Raw genomic sequence first — 13323 nt, 5'->3', positions numbered from 1 at the left:
ACCACTGTTTTCTTTTCAATCAGCAAGAACAACCCAGGTTATATCAGGCTGATCCCACCTATTACGGTCAGTACAGCACCGAAATACCAGGCAATTCCTCTCTGAACAAGGAACACAGCAACCCCAGACAATTGTTTCGGCCTTCATTGGGCCTCGTCAGTGAGGTGTAGCCATATTCCTCTAAGCACACAATTTTGTCATCATATTTTATAACTTTTTTATAGTAAATTATATGATATGATGAAAATAATGTTATATTTATAAAGTCCATTTAATGGCAATAAAAACGGTATATAATATGTGTGGGTACAGTAAATGAGTAAGAGGAAAATGACAGCTAAACACAAACACCGGAGAAATGTAAAAACAGCCCTGGTCCTTAAAGGGACAGTCTACACCAGAATTGTTATTGTTTTAAAAGATAGATAATCCCTTTATTACCCATTCCCCAGTTTTGCATAACCAACACAGTTATAATAATATACTTTTAACCTCTGTGATTATCTTGTATCTAAGCCTCTGCAAACTGCCCCTTTTTTCAGTTCTTTTGACAGACTTGCAGTAAAGCCAATCAGTGCCTGCTCCCAGATAACTTCTCGTGCACGAGCACAGTGTTATCTATATGAAATACGTGAACTAACACCCTCTAGTAGTTAAAAACTGTTAAAATGCAATCTGAAAGAGGTGGGCTTCAAGGTCTAAGAAATTAGCATATGAACCTCCTAGGTTAAGCTTTCAACTAAGAATAACAAGAGAACAAAGCAAAATTGGTGATAAAAGTAAATTGGAAAATTGTTTAAAATTACATGCTCTATCTGAATCATGAAAGTTTATTTTGGCCTAGACTGTCCCTTTAACGGTAAGAAAATTTAAAAATGGTCTGATCAATAAGGGGTTAAAAAAAGAATAATCTGTTTAATGTCTAGAAATCTACTAAATCTGTCTATAAACCTGTTAGCATTTAAATTATATTAACCTAATAACAAAATGCTATAATATTGGAATTCTACTAACATTTTATTATCATGTCCTCTTTAAGTGAACTTACTGTCTATAGAGATCACCTACTTCCTCAGCGGCCTTCTGTTTGTTCCCATTGTACGCTCCTGGGTATGGGATTACGCTGTCACAGTCACAATTCTACATGTTTGCCTTTGCTGTATAGGTGAGTTGTGATCTTTGCTGGTAAAAGAGGTCTGAAAGCTTATATGTAGACAGCTGCCACTGTATGAAGAGTGTTCCTGAGAGTGCGCTTGTCTATGTGTGTACTATATGAAGAGTGGCAATGGATGTATAGTATATACCTTATTTTAATTATATTTGTATCACATTTCTTTAAATTCTGACAGAACACTACTCAGTAGGAATATAGCAGTAAACTGAACCTAACAGCAGCAAATCATAGTCAGCTTTATACTGAATACACTAAGTGCCATGTGAAAACCATGTATACACAGTCTCTTATTCTCTGGCCTGGAAGCCTTGATATCATTAAAGGAACCTGCTTACAAGAGCATTGATGTCCTTTGTACATTACTGATGGGACAGAAGACATGAGCAGCACAGATGATAGCTATTGTGTCAGTGGTGGATTGTACAGAATATATTAAATGATACTCCCCTCTGACAGGGCAGTTACAGGAACATGTATGGCATGTAGTTAAGAATGCACAATGGTGCCAGACTTTCTGTGTGGCCACACACAGCACTGAGAGCTGACAGAGTTGTATAATGCTTCTGGCCCTGCTGGATCACCTCCTTGGCTATTTACTAACTGCTCTGGGGAGGCATGTGTGCAAGCTGGTGTGTCCTGATCCTGCCATTTAACCTCTGATTGAGCCAAAAAACAATCTGTATATAAACATATTAGGGGCCAGAGCTATTGCTCTGTGAGTCCTGGAATTTGCCAAGCCCTTGAATGTTGACACATTTCCTGTATGTCACAGTACTGTCTTTGATTGTGTTACTATTCACTTGGGGCTTGATTGTATCAAAATCACTTTTTTTTGGGAGGGGGGCCCTTCATGGATTCTTTCACTGGGGCCCTGAGGTTTCTCGTTACCCCTCTGACTCCTATTATATATTTTTGTTCATTCTCTTGGTATCTTTATATGAAAAAACATAATTTATGCTTACCTGATAAATTCCTTTCTTCTGTAGTGTGATCAGTCCACGGGTCATCATTACTTCTGGGATATTACTCCTCCCCAACAGGAAGTGCAAGAGGATTCACCCAGCAGAGCTGCATATAGCTCCTCCTCTCTACGTCACTCCCAGTCATTCGACCAAGGACCAACGAGAAAGGAAAAGCCAAGGGTGAAGTGGTGACTGGAGTATAAATTAAAAAATATTTACCTGCCTTAAAAACAGGGCGGGCCGTGGACTGATCACACTACAGAAGAAAGGAATTTATCAGGTAAGCATAAATTATGTTTTCTTCTGTTAAGTGTGATCAGTCCACGGGTCATCATTACTTCTGGGATACCAATACCAAAGCAAAAGTACACGGATGACGGGAGGGATAGGCAGGCTCTTTATACAGAAGGAACCACTGCCTGAAGAACCTTTCTCCCAAAAATAGCCTCCGATGAAGCAAAAGTGTCAAATTTGGAAAATTTGGAAAAAGTATGAAGCGAAGACCAAGTTGCAGCCTTGCAAATCTGTTCAACAGAGGCCTCATTCTTGAAGGCCCAAGTGGAAGCCACAGCTCTAGTAGAATGAGCTGTAATTCTTTCAGGAGGCTGCTGTCCAGCAGTCTCATAAGCTAAACGAATTATGCTACGAAGCCAAAAAGAAAGAGAGGTAGCGGAAGCTTTTTGACCTCTCCTCTGCCCAGAGTAAATGACAAACAGAGAAGACGTTTGTCGAAATTCCTTAGTTGCCTGTAAGTAAAATTTTAGAGCACGGACTACATCCAGGTTGTGCAGTAGACGTTCCTTCTTTGAAGAAGGATTTGGGCATAAAGAAGGAACAACAATCTCTTGATTGATATTCCTGTTAGTAACTACCTTAGGTAAGAACCCAGGTTTAGTACGCAGGACTACCTTATCCGAATGAAAAATCAAATAAGGAGAATCACAATGTAAGGCTGATAATTCAGAGACTCTTCGAGCCGAGGAAATAGCCATTAAAAATAGAACTTTCCAAGATAACAACTTTATATCAATGGAATGAAGGGGTTCAAACGGAATGCCCTGTAAAACATTAAGAACAAGGTTTAAACTCCATGGTGGAGCAACAGTTTTAAACACAGGCTTAATCCTGGCCAAAGCCTGACAAAAAGCCTGGACGTCAGGAACTTCTGACAGACGTTTGTGTAACAGAATGGACAGAGCTGAGATCTGTCCCTTTAAAGAACTAGCAGATAAACCCTTTTCTAAACCTTCTTGTAGAAAAGACAATATCCTAGGAATCCTAACCTTACTCCAAGAGTAACCTTTGGATTCGCACCAATATAGGTATTTACGCCATATCTTATGGTAAATCTTTCTGGTAACAGGTTTCCTAGCCTGTATTAAGGTATCAATAACTGACTCAGAAAACCCACGTCTTGATAAAATCAAGCGTTCAATTTCCAAGCAGTCAGCTTCAGAGAAGTTAGATTTTGATGTTTGAAGGGACCCTGTATCAAAAGGTCCTGATTCAGAGGTAGAGACCAAGGTGGACAGGATGACATGTCCACCAGGTCTGCATACCAAGTCCTGCGTGGCCACGCAGGTGCTATTAGAATCACTGATGCTCTCTCTTGTTTGATTCTGGCAATCAATCGAGGAAGCAACGGGAAGGGTGGAAACACGTAAGCCATCCTGAAGTCCCAAGGTGCTGTCAGAGCATCTATCAGGACTGCTCCTGGATCCCTGGATCTGGACCCGTAACGAGGAAGCTTGGCGTTCTGTCGAGACGCCATGAGATCTATCTCTGGTTTGCCCCAACGTCGAAGTATTTGGGCAAAGACCTCCGGATGAAGTTCCCACTCCCCCGGATGAAAAGTCTGACGACTTAAGAAATCCGCCTCCCAGTTCTCCACTCCCGGGATGTGGATTGCTGACAGGTGGCAAGAGTGAGACTCTGCCCAGCGAATTATCTTTGATACTTCCATCATAGCTAGGGAGCTTCTTGTCCCTCCCTGATGGTTGATGTAAGCTACAGTCGTGATGTTGTCCGACTGAAACCTGATGAACCCCTGAGTTGTCAACTGGGGCCAAGCCAGGAGGGCATTGAGAACTGCTCTCAATTCCAGAATGTTTATTGGCAGGAGACTCTCCTCCTGACTCCATTGTCCCTGAGCCTTTAGAGAATTCCAGACGGCACCCCAACCTAGAAGGCTGGCGTCTGTTGTTACAATTGTCCAGTCTGGTCTGCTGAATGGCATCCCCCTGGACAGATGTGGCCGAGAAAGCCACCATAGAAGAGAATTTCTGGTCTCTTGATCTAGATTCAGAGAAGGGGATAAGTCTGAGTAATCCCCATTCCACTGACTTAGCATGCACAGTTGCAGTGGTCTGAGGTGTAAGAGTGCAAAGGGTACTATGTCCATTGCCGCTACCATTAAGCCGATTACCTCCATGCATTGAGCCACTGACGGGTGTTGAATGGAATGAAGGGTGCGGCAAGCACTTTGAAGTCTTGTTAGCCTGTCCTCTGTCAGGTAAATCTTCATTTCTACAGAATCTATAAGAGTCCCCAGGAAGGGAACTCTTGTGAGTGGAACGAGTGAACTTTTCTTTTCGTTCACCTTCCATCCATGTGACCTTAGAAATGCCAGCACTAACTCTGTATGAGACTTGGCAGTTTGAAAGCTTGAAGCTTGTATCAGAATGTCGTCTAGGTATGGAGCTACCGAGATTCCCCGCGGTCTTAGTACCGCCAGAAGAGCACCCAGAACCTTTGTGAAGATTCTTGGAGCTGAAGCCAATCCGAATGGAAGAGCCACAAACTGGTAATGCCTGTCTAGGAAGGCAAACCTTAGGTACCGATAATGATCTTTGTGAATCGGTATGTGAAGGTAAGCATCTTTTAAATCTACAGTGGTCATGTACTGACCTTCTTGGATCATAGGTAAAATTGTCCGAATAGTCTCCATCTTGAACGATGGAACTCTTAGGAATTTGTTTAGGATCTTTAAGTCCAGGATTGGTCTGAAAGTTCCCTCTTTTTTGGGAACCACAAACAGATTTGAGTAAAACCCCTGTCCCTGTTCTGATCGTGGAACTGGATGGATTACTCCCATTAACAAGAGCTCTTGTACGCAGCGTAGAAACGCCTCTTTCTTTGTCTGGATTGTTGACAATCTTGACAGATGAAATCTCTCTCTTGGAGGAGAGTATTTGAAGTCCAGAAGGTATCCCTGAGATATTATCTCTAGCGCCCAGGGATCCTGAACATCTCTTGCCCAAGCCTGGGCGAAGAGAGAAAGTCTGCCCCCCACTAGATCCGATCCCGGATCGGGGGCCCTCAATTCATGCTGTTTTAGGGGCAGCAGCAGGTTTCCTAGTCTGCTTGCCCTTGTTCCAGGACTGGTTAGGTTTCCAGCCTTGTCTGTAGCGAGCAACAGCTCCTTCCTGTTTTGGTGCAGAGGAAGTTGATGCTGCTCCTGCTTTGAAATTACGAAAGGAACGAAAATTAGACTGTCTAGTCTTGGCTTTGGCTTTGTCCTGAGGCAGGGCATGGCCTTTACCTCCTGTAATGTCAGCGATAATCTCTTTCAACCCGGGCCCGAATAAGGTCTGCCCTTTGAAAGGTATATTAAGCAATTTAGACTTAGAAGTAACATCAGCTGACCAGGATTTTAGCCACAGCGCCCTGCGTGCCTGAATGGCGAATCCTGAATTCTTCGCCGTAAGTTTAGTAAGATGTACTACGGCCTCCGAAATGAATGAATTAGCTAGTTTAAGGACTCTAAGCCTGTCCGTAATGTCGTCCAGAGTAGCTGAACCAATGTTCTCTTCCAGAGACTCAATCCAGAATGCCGCTGCAGCCGTGATCGGCGCAATGCATGCAAGGGGTTGCAATATAAAACCTTGTTGAACAAACATTTTCTTAAGGTAACCCTCTAACTTTTTATCCATTGGATCTGAAAAAGCACAGCTATCCTCCACCGGGATAGTGGTACGCTTAGCTAAGGTAGAAACTGCTCCCTCCACCTTAGGGACCGTTTGCCATAAGTCCCTTGTGGTGGCGTCTATTGGAAACATTTTTCTAAATATCGGAGGGGGTGAGAACGGCACACCGGGTCTATCCCACTCCTTAGTAACAATTTCAGTAAGTCTCTTAGGTATAGGAAAAACCTCAGTACTCGTCGGTACCGCAAAATATTTATCCAACCTACACATTTTCTCTGGTATTGCAACTGTGTTACAATCATTCAGAGCCGCTAACACCTCCCCTAGTAATACACGGAAGTTTTCCAGTTTAAATTTAAAATTTGAAATATCTGAATCCAGTCTGTTTGGATCAGAACCGTCACCCACAGAATGAAGTTCTCCGTCCTCATGTTCTGCCACCTGTGACGCAGTGTCTGACATGGCCCTAATATTATCAGCGCACTCTGTTCTCACCCCAGAGTGATCACGCTTACCTCTTAGTTCTGGTAATTTAGCCAAAACCTCAGTCATAACAGTAGCCATATCCTGTAATGTGATTTGTAATGGCCGCCCAGATGTACTCGGCGCTACAATATCACGCACCTCCCTCTGAGCGGGAGATGTAGGTACTGACACGTGAGGCGAGTTAGTCGGCATAACTCTCCCCTCGTTGTTTGGTGAAATTTGTTCAATTTGTACAGATTGATTTTTATTTAAAGTAGCATCAATACAGTTAGTACATACATTTCTATTGGGCTCCACTTTGGCATTGCAACAAATGACACAGGTATCATCCTCTGAATCAGACATGTTTAACACACTAGCAAATAAACTTGCAACTTGGAAATACAATTCAATTAGAATAATATTAAAACGTACTGTGCCTTTAAGAAGCACAGAAGATCTATGACAGTTGAAAATTAATAAATTGAAACAGTTATAGCCTCAATCCTTGTAAACAACACAACTTTAGCAAAGGTTTAATCCCATTAGCAAAGATAACAAATTCTGAAAGCAGGAAACAAATTACAGAATAAACGTTTTTTATCTCAGTCAAACTATAATTCTCACAGCTCTGCTGAGAGAAATTACCTCCCTCAAAATAAGTTTTGAAGACCCCTGAGCTCTGTAGAGATGAACCGGATCATGCAGGGAATACAATGAGTTGCTGACTGAAATATTTGATGCATAGTAAAAGCGCCAAAAAACGGCCCCTCCCCCTCACACACAGCAGTGAGGGAGAACAGAAACTGTCAGAAAACAGATTAAGCAACTGCCAAGTGGAAAAATAGTGCCCAAACATTTATTCACTCAGTACCTCAGCAAATGAAAACGATTTTACATTCCAGCAAAAACGTTAAACATAATCTCTAGTTATTAAACAGCTTTATGTATTTCTTACAGTGTAATTCTAGTGAAGTACCATTCCCCAGAATACTGAAGTGAAAAGTATACATACATGACATTATATCGGTATGGCAGGATTTTCTCATCAATTCCATTGTCAGAAAATAAAAACTGCTACATACCTCTATGCAGATTCATCTGCCAGCTGTCCCCTGATCTGAAGTTTACCTCTCCTCAGATGGCCGAGAAACAGCAATATGATCTTAACTACTCCGGCTAAAATCATAACAAAAACTCTGGTAGATTCTTCTTCAAACTCTGCCAGAGAGATAATAACACACTCCGGTGCTATTTTAAAATAACAAACTTTTGATTGAAGATATAAAACTAAGTATAATCACCATAGTCCTGTCACACATCCTATCTAGTCGTTGGGTGCAAGAGAATGACTGGGAGTGACGTAGAGGGGAGGAGCTATATGCAGCTCTGCTGGGTGAATCCTCTTGCACTTCCTGTTGGGGAGGAGTAATATCCCAGAAGTAATGATGACCCGTGGACTGATCACACTTAACAGAAGAAAGTAGGAATAAAAGCTTTGGAGCCGGCCCCTTCTTGGAACCCTGGATAGCATTTGCTGATTGGTAGCTACATTTATCCATCCAATCAGCAAGCACAACTCAGGTGCTTAACCTTAAATGTGCCTGCTCCAAAGCTTTCATTTCTGCTTTTCAAATAAATATTCCAAGAGAACAAAGAAAAATTGATAATAGGAGTAAATTAGAAAGTTCCTTAAAATGGCATGCTCTATCTGAAACATTAAATAAAAAATTGGGTTTAGTATCCCTTTAATAAGATACACAAGGTAAAAACTGCATTTAAAACATTCTCTTATAGAATCTCACCAAACAAGAGAGCTTTAGAGAATCAAGCCCTAGCTCCCTCCATAGGGCATGTTTATGGGTATTCTATCAGTATACAACCTGTGCAGTGGTTGTTACTCTGTATAAGACCTGTTAATGGGTCTGGTTATTATCCAAAAGAAACTGTGTGAAAAGTTAAGCGCTAATTGGAGATTTAGTCTTTTAAATCACTGTGGTGGAATTCTGGCCAACTCTTCTTTGTATAATTGCCGTCATTCTGCAACATTGAAGATTTTTTTTTTTTTTTAGAATTAACAGTTTGTTTTTTTTAGGATCCTACCGCAGCATCTCAATGGGGTTCAAATGAGAATTTCGACTAGACCTATCCAAACCTTTGATCTTGTTTCTTCTGAGACATTCTAAGGTGGCCTCATTCTTATGGATCATCTTTGGATCATTGTTCTACTGTATAACCCAATCACCCTTTAAATTACAAATTGATGACTGGACATTCTAAACATTTATGATTACAAGTCTTCCAAACCCAAAGGCAGCAAAGCATCTCACACCATCACACTACCACCACCACGTTTGACTGTTGGTATCATGTACTTATTGTAAAATTCTGTGTTCGTTTTATGCCAGCCAAGCATAATAGGACCCATGTCTTCAAAATAGTTCCACTATTGACTTACCAGTCCATAGTAGATTATAACAAAGGGCTTAGGGGTTCTCAATGTGCTTTTTGTAAATGTGAAACATGCACTAATGTTAAACTTAGTATTTGTTTGCTTACAATTCTCCCATTGATTCTATTTTTTTTCTAGTCTCTTCCTTATCGCCAATAATGTCATCACATCACCATGCTGAGAGGGAAGCATTTAAATGTAGAGAACTTAAACCTAACATTTCTCTTTGTTTTGCAAGAATTGCTTTTCAATTAATATATTATCATAATGCAATGGGCATAGTTATAGTGTTTCAAAACAATATTAACATACACCTTTCTCTCTCCACTACCAGTAACTGCTGAATTCCCTTTGATGTGGCATTGGTGGGTAGAAATAGGTAATATTCTTTCTATTTGTTACGCTTACCCAGCTAAAGGAAGTACCTAGTATAATGTTCCCCCAGTAATCAACCATCTCCATGAGCACATACTCCTCCACTATAACCCAACTATGTACAACCCCCCCAGTGCAAAGGCCTTGCAAGCACCCAAGGCCCAAAATGCATAACTCCCCAAGTGCAAGGGATCCACCTGTCACTGCCTCCCCACCTAATGTTTATTTTCCAGTAATGTCTCTACTTGAGTGAAACCTGGATCCATAATGTTTAGCCTTTTGTTAACACGTTTAATTTCTGTTTGGCTAGGAATAGGATAATATGGTGATGAGGAAGTTTTTCTTTTGAGAATGTTTCTTTTCTTATGCAGTTCCATTTCTTTCCCCTTTTTTAACAACTAGATCTGTTTAGCTTATATGGATCCCCCCCATCTGTCCTATTTATGTGAATGGAAAGGGCTTTACCACGCCTCTTGCAGAGTGTTTCTGGCACTGTGAATACAAAACTCTCCTCTTCTCCCCCTGCTTGCCTAGTTCTTATGGTTGGGCCCTGGGATAAGGATCTGTGAGTGTGCCAAAGCCCACTTCTTGACCTTTTACCCCCAAAAAACTAATTCACTCTGTTTGACCTTATAAAGCAACTCGCACTATCACCTGCCTTTTTCCCTCTCATTCCACTCTATGGGGTCGATTTAACAAGGGCCAAATGGTCCTTGTTTACGCACGAGCCTTCAGGCTTGCCTTAAACAGCAGTTATGAAGCAGCGGTCTAAAGACCACTGCTCCATAACTTGTCCGCTGCCTCTGAGACTGCGGTCTTCAATCCGCCGATCCTATACGATCGGGCTGATTGACACCCCCTTCTAGTGGGCGATTGGTCACGAATATGCAGGGGGCGGCCTTGCACAATAAATGCCGACAGCGTATGCTGTTGGTATTCAGCGATGTCTGTCGGACATGATACGCTACATTGTATTATGTCAGACAGACATTGGTAAATCTACCCCTAAACCACAAACAGTGAGCTTTAAAGAGACAGTAAAACATATATTTGTAAGTTTTAAAATATACATAACTTGTGAATTTTCAATATCATAAATAAAACATTGTACATATAATATATTTCCCCTGGTAGCCCCCAAGCTTGCATGTTTATCTTTACTTCAGCAGCAGGTGGTACAGTTAATAAGGCTACCACCTGCCCCATAGATATCCTACTTGTGTGCACTCCCAGTCCAGCGTCTCAATCAAGAAGAAAGCAGCCCATACACACTGCTATCCTTCCTGCAAATAAAGGCAATTAGCTGCATCCTAGAGCTGGATTGTAACTATCACATAAATACATTTTCTCCTCTATTACAGGCGGTGGGTTGCTCCTCATGGTTGTATCAGGACAAATACTTGCACACTTCACTGTCAGAAACTCTTCACACAGAACCCACCTTGACTTCTAAAGAAGAATGAAAGATCACCAAATCTTCAACCATAGATTTCCAAAGACTCAGTGTTACCGAGCAGTGAATGAGCTTCTTCACAAGCTGAAAAATACTTTTGGTTGGCGATATCCATCTTCTTCAGTGGCAACATTTAGAATGTTTTATTTTTTTGTTTTTGGTATCAGTTCATGTGATCAGCTTTTAATCTGAACATGTATTTATTTATAAACAAATTTATGAAGAAAAATTATTTGCCAAAAAATCTATAAATGTGATCCACTCACCTTGCAGGCATAGGTCAGATGTAGAGAAGATAACTTTGTGATGTAAATGGGGAGGGACGAAACAAGTGCAAAAAAACCATACTCCAATGAGTTAGAATATTTTATTACTGCATTATCACTTGCTATGTGTTTAATCCCTGCAAAGTTCCATAAACATACCAGCGCTACGGAATTTTGCAGCTCTATATAAATTATTATATTAATAACAATACAGATTGAACAATACTGATTACATACTTTTAGTTTAGTTTTACATACTAAGTAATAAGAGCAAGTAACATGAATATTACCCTTTACTGCAAGCATGATCCCAGTCGTTTGTTAAATCACTGTAATCAGGCTTACCTTAAATATATCAGGCACTGTCAGCATTTTCTAGACCTTATCTCTCTAGAAAAAAATATACTGAACATACCTCAGAGCAGATAACTCTGCAGGCCATTCCCCCAGCTGAAGTTTTCCCATACTCTTCAGTTATGTGTGAGAACAGCAGTGGACCTTAGTTACAACCTGCTAAGATCATCAAAAACCTCAGGCAGAACTCTTCTTCTAATTTCTGCCTGAGGCAAAAACAGTACAACGCCGGTACCGTTTAAAAATAACAAACTTTTGATTGAAGATAATCTACACTATCACCACATATCTCTTGATACTTCCTTTCTTGTCGAGAGCTGCAAGAGAATGACTGGGAGTGGCAGTTAGGGGAGGAGCTATATAGACAGCTCTGCTGTGGGTGTCCTCTTGCAGCTTCCTGTTGGGAAGGAGAATATCCCACAAGTAATGGATGAATCCGTGGACTGGATACACCTTACAAGAGAAATTACATGCTCGTGCACACGATGGGCTCACAGCTGTTTTTATTATTGGCGATTGGTTGTGGTACGTTTAAGCTCTATAAAAGTGTTTTTGTTACATGCTCCATTAGATAAAGGTTCCGTAACAAATAGTTTCTCAATCGTGGTCCTTGAGTACCCCCAACAGGTTAAGTTTTCATTATAGCTGAACCAGTGCACAGGTGAAATAATCAGCTGATCAATAACACCATGGTTACTAACTTGCTCGCAACCATCAGCTGATTATTTCACCAGTGTACTGGTTCAGCTATAATGAAAACCTAGCCTGTTGGGGGTATTTGAGGAGATATGTAGTGCTATTATGAAATTCATTAAAGGCTAAATTTTAAACCAAAGTGTCTGTCCTATTGTTTTTCAAGGGGGGCTGGATGCGTAGAGTACCAAACAATCATGAAAGGCTAAATATTTATATATATATTACATACATATACATACACATCTAGATTAAAAGCAAAATGGAAGTGCTAGTTACAGCATTTGGCCAAGTGCTAAAAGGTCCATCTCTCCATCCCCGCATTGTATGGCAATAAGTTAGAAAGCCAGAGAGGAAGAGATTTTGACATGGGCCTTTTAGCAATTGGTTAAAAGCTGTAGCTAACTCATGCATTTTGCTTTTAATCTAGCTGTGTGCTAGTAAGAAAATAACCACTGTACATTAACAATTTATGCCATTATTTTATTTTAGTATATTGATTTTCTAAAAAGCATTCAAATTGAAACCCTGTTTTTACCTACCTCTGTTAACTTAGATGACAGTTAGCATTTTCCAATTTAATTATCCTATTATTATTTGCATTGATCTCTTGGTATTTGTAAAAGAGAAATAGCAGACATATATGGCTTTGCTGTTGCTTTTTGGTAATTAGAAGGCTGCTAATTGCAGCTGCGCACCACACTTATTCCCAGCAGTGAAGGGGTTAATTAGGTAGCTTGTAAGGTTAATTTTAGCTTTAGTGTCGAGATCTGCCTCCCGCCTGACACTTCCCACTCCCTGATCCCTCTCAAACAGCTCTCTTCCCTCCCCCACCCCCCAATGGTCACCCCCATCTTAAAGGGACAGTCTAGTCCAAAACAAACTTTCATTATTCAGATAGGGCATGTAATTATGCCCTATCACCAATTGAGCTTTGTTCCCTTGGTATTCTTAGTTGAAAGCTAAATCTAGGACGTTCATATGCTAATTTCTAAGCCCTTGAAGGCCGCCTGTTAGCTCAGGGCATTTTGACAGTTTTTCACCACTAGAGGGTGTTAGTTCAAGTGTTTCATATAGATACCACTGTGCTCACGCATGTGGAGTTCCTAGGAGCCAGCACTGATTTGCTAAAATGCAAGTCTGTCAAAAGAACTGAAATAAGGGGCAGTTTGCAGAGGCTTAGATACAAGATAATCACAGAGG

The sequence above is a fragment of the Bombina bombina genome, chromosome 3 (assembly GCF_027579735.1).
Source record: "Bombina bombina isolate aBomBom1 chromosome 3, aBomBom1.pri, whole genome shotgun sequence".
Classification (NCBI taxonomy): domain Eukaryota; kingdom Metazoa; phylum Chordata; class Amphibia; order Anura; family Bombinatoridae; genus Bombina; species Bombina bombina.
This window is presented reverse-complemented; position numbering follows the sequence as displayed.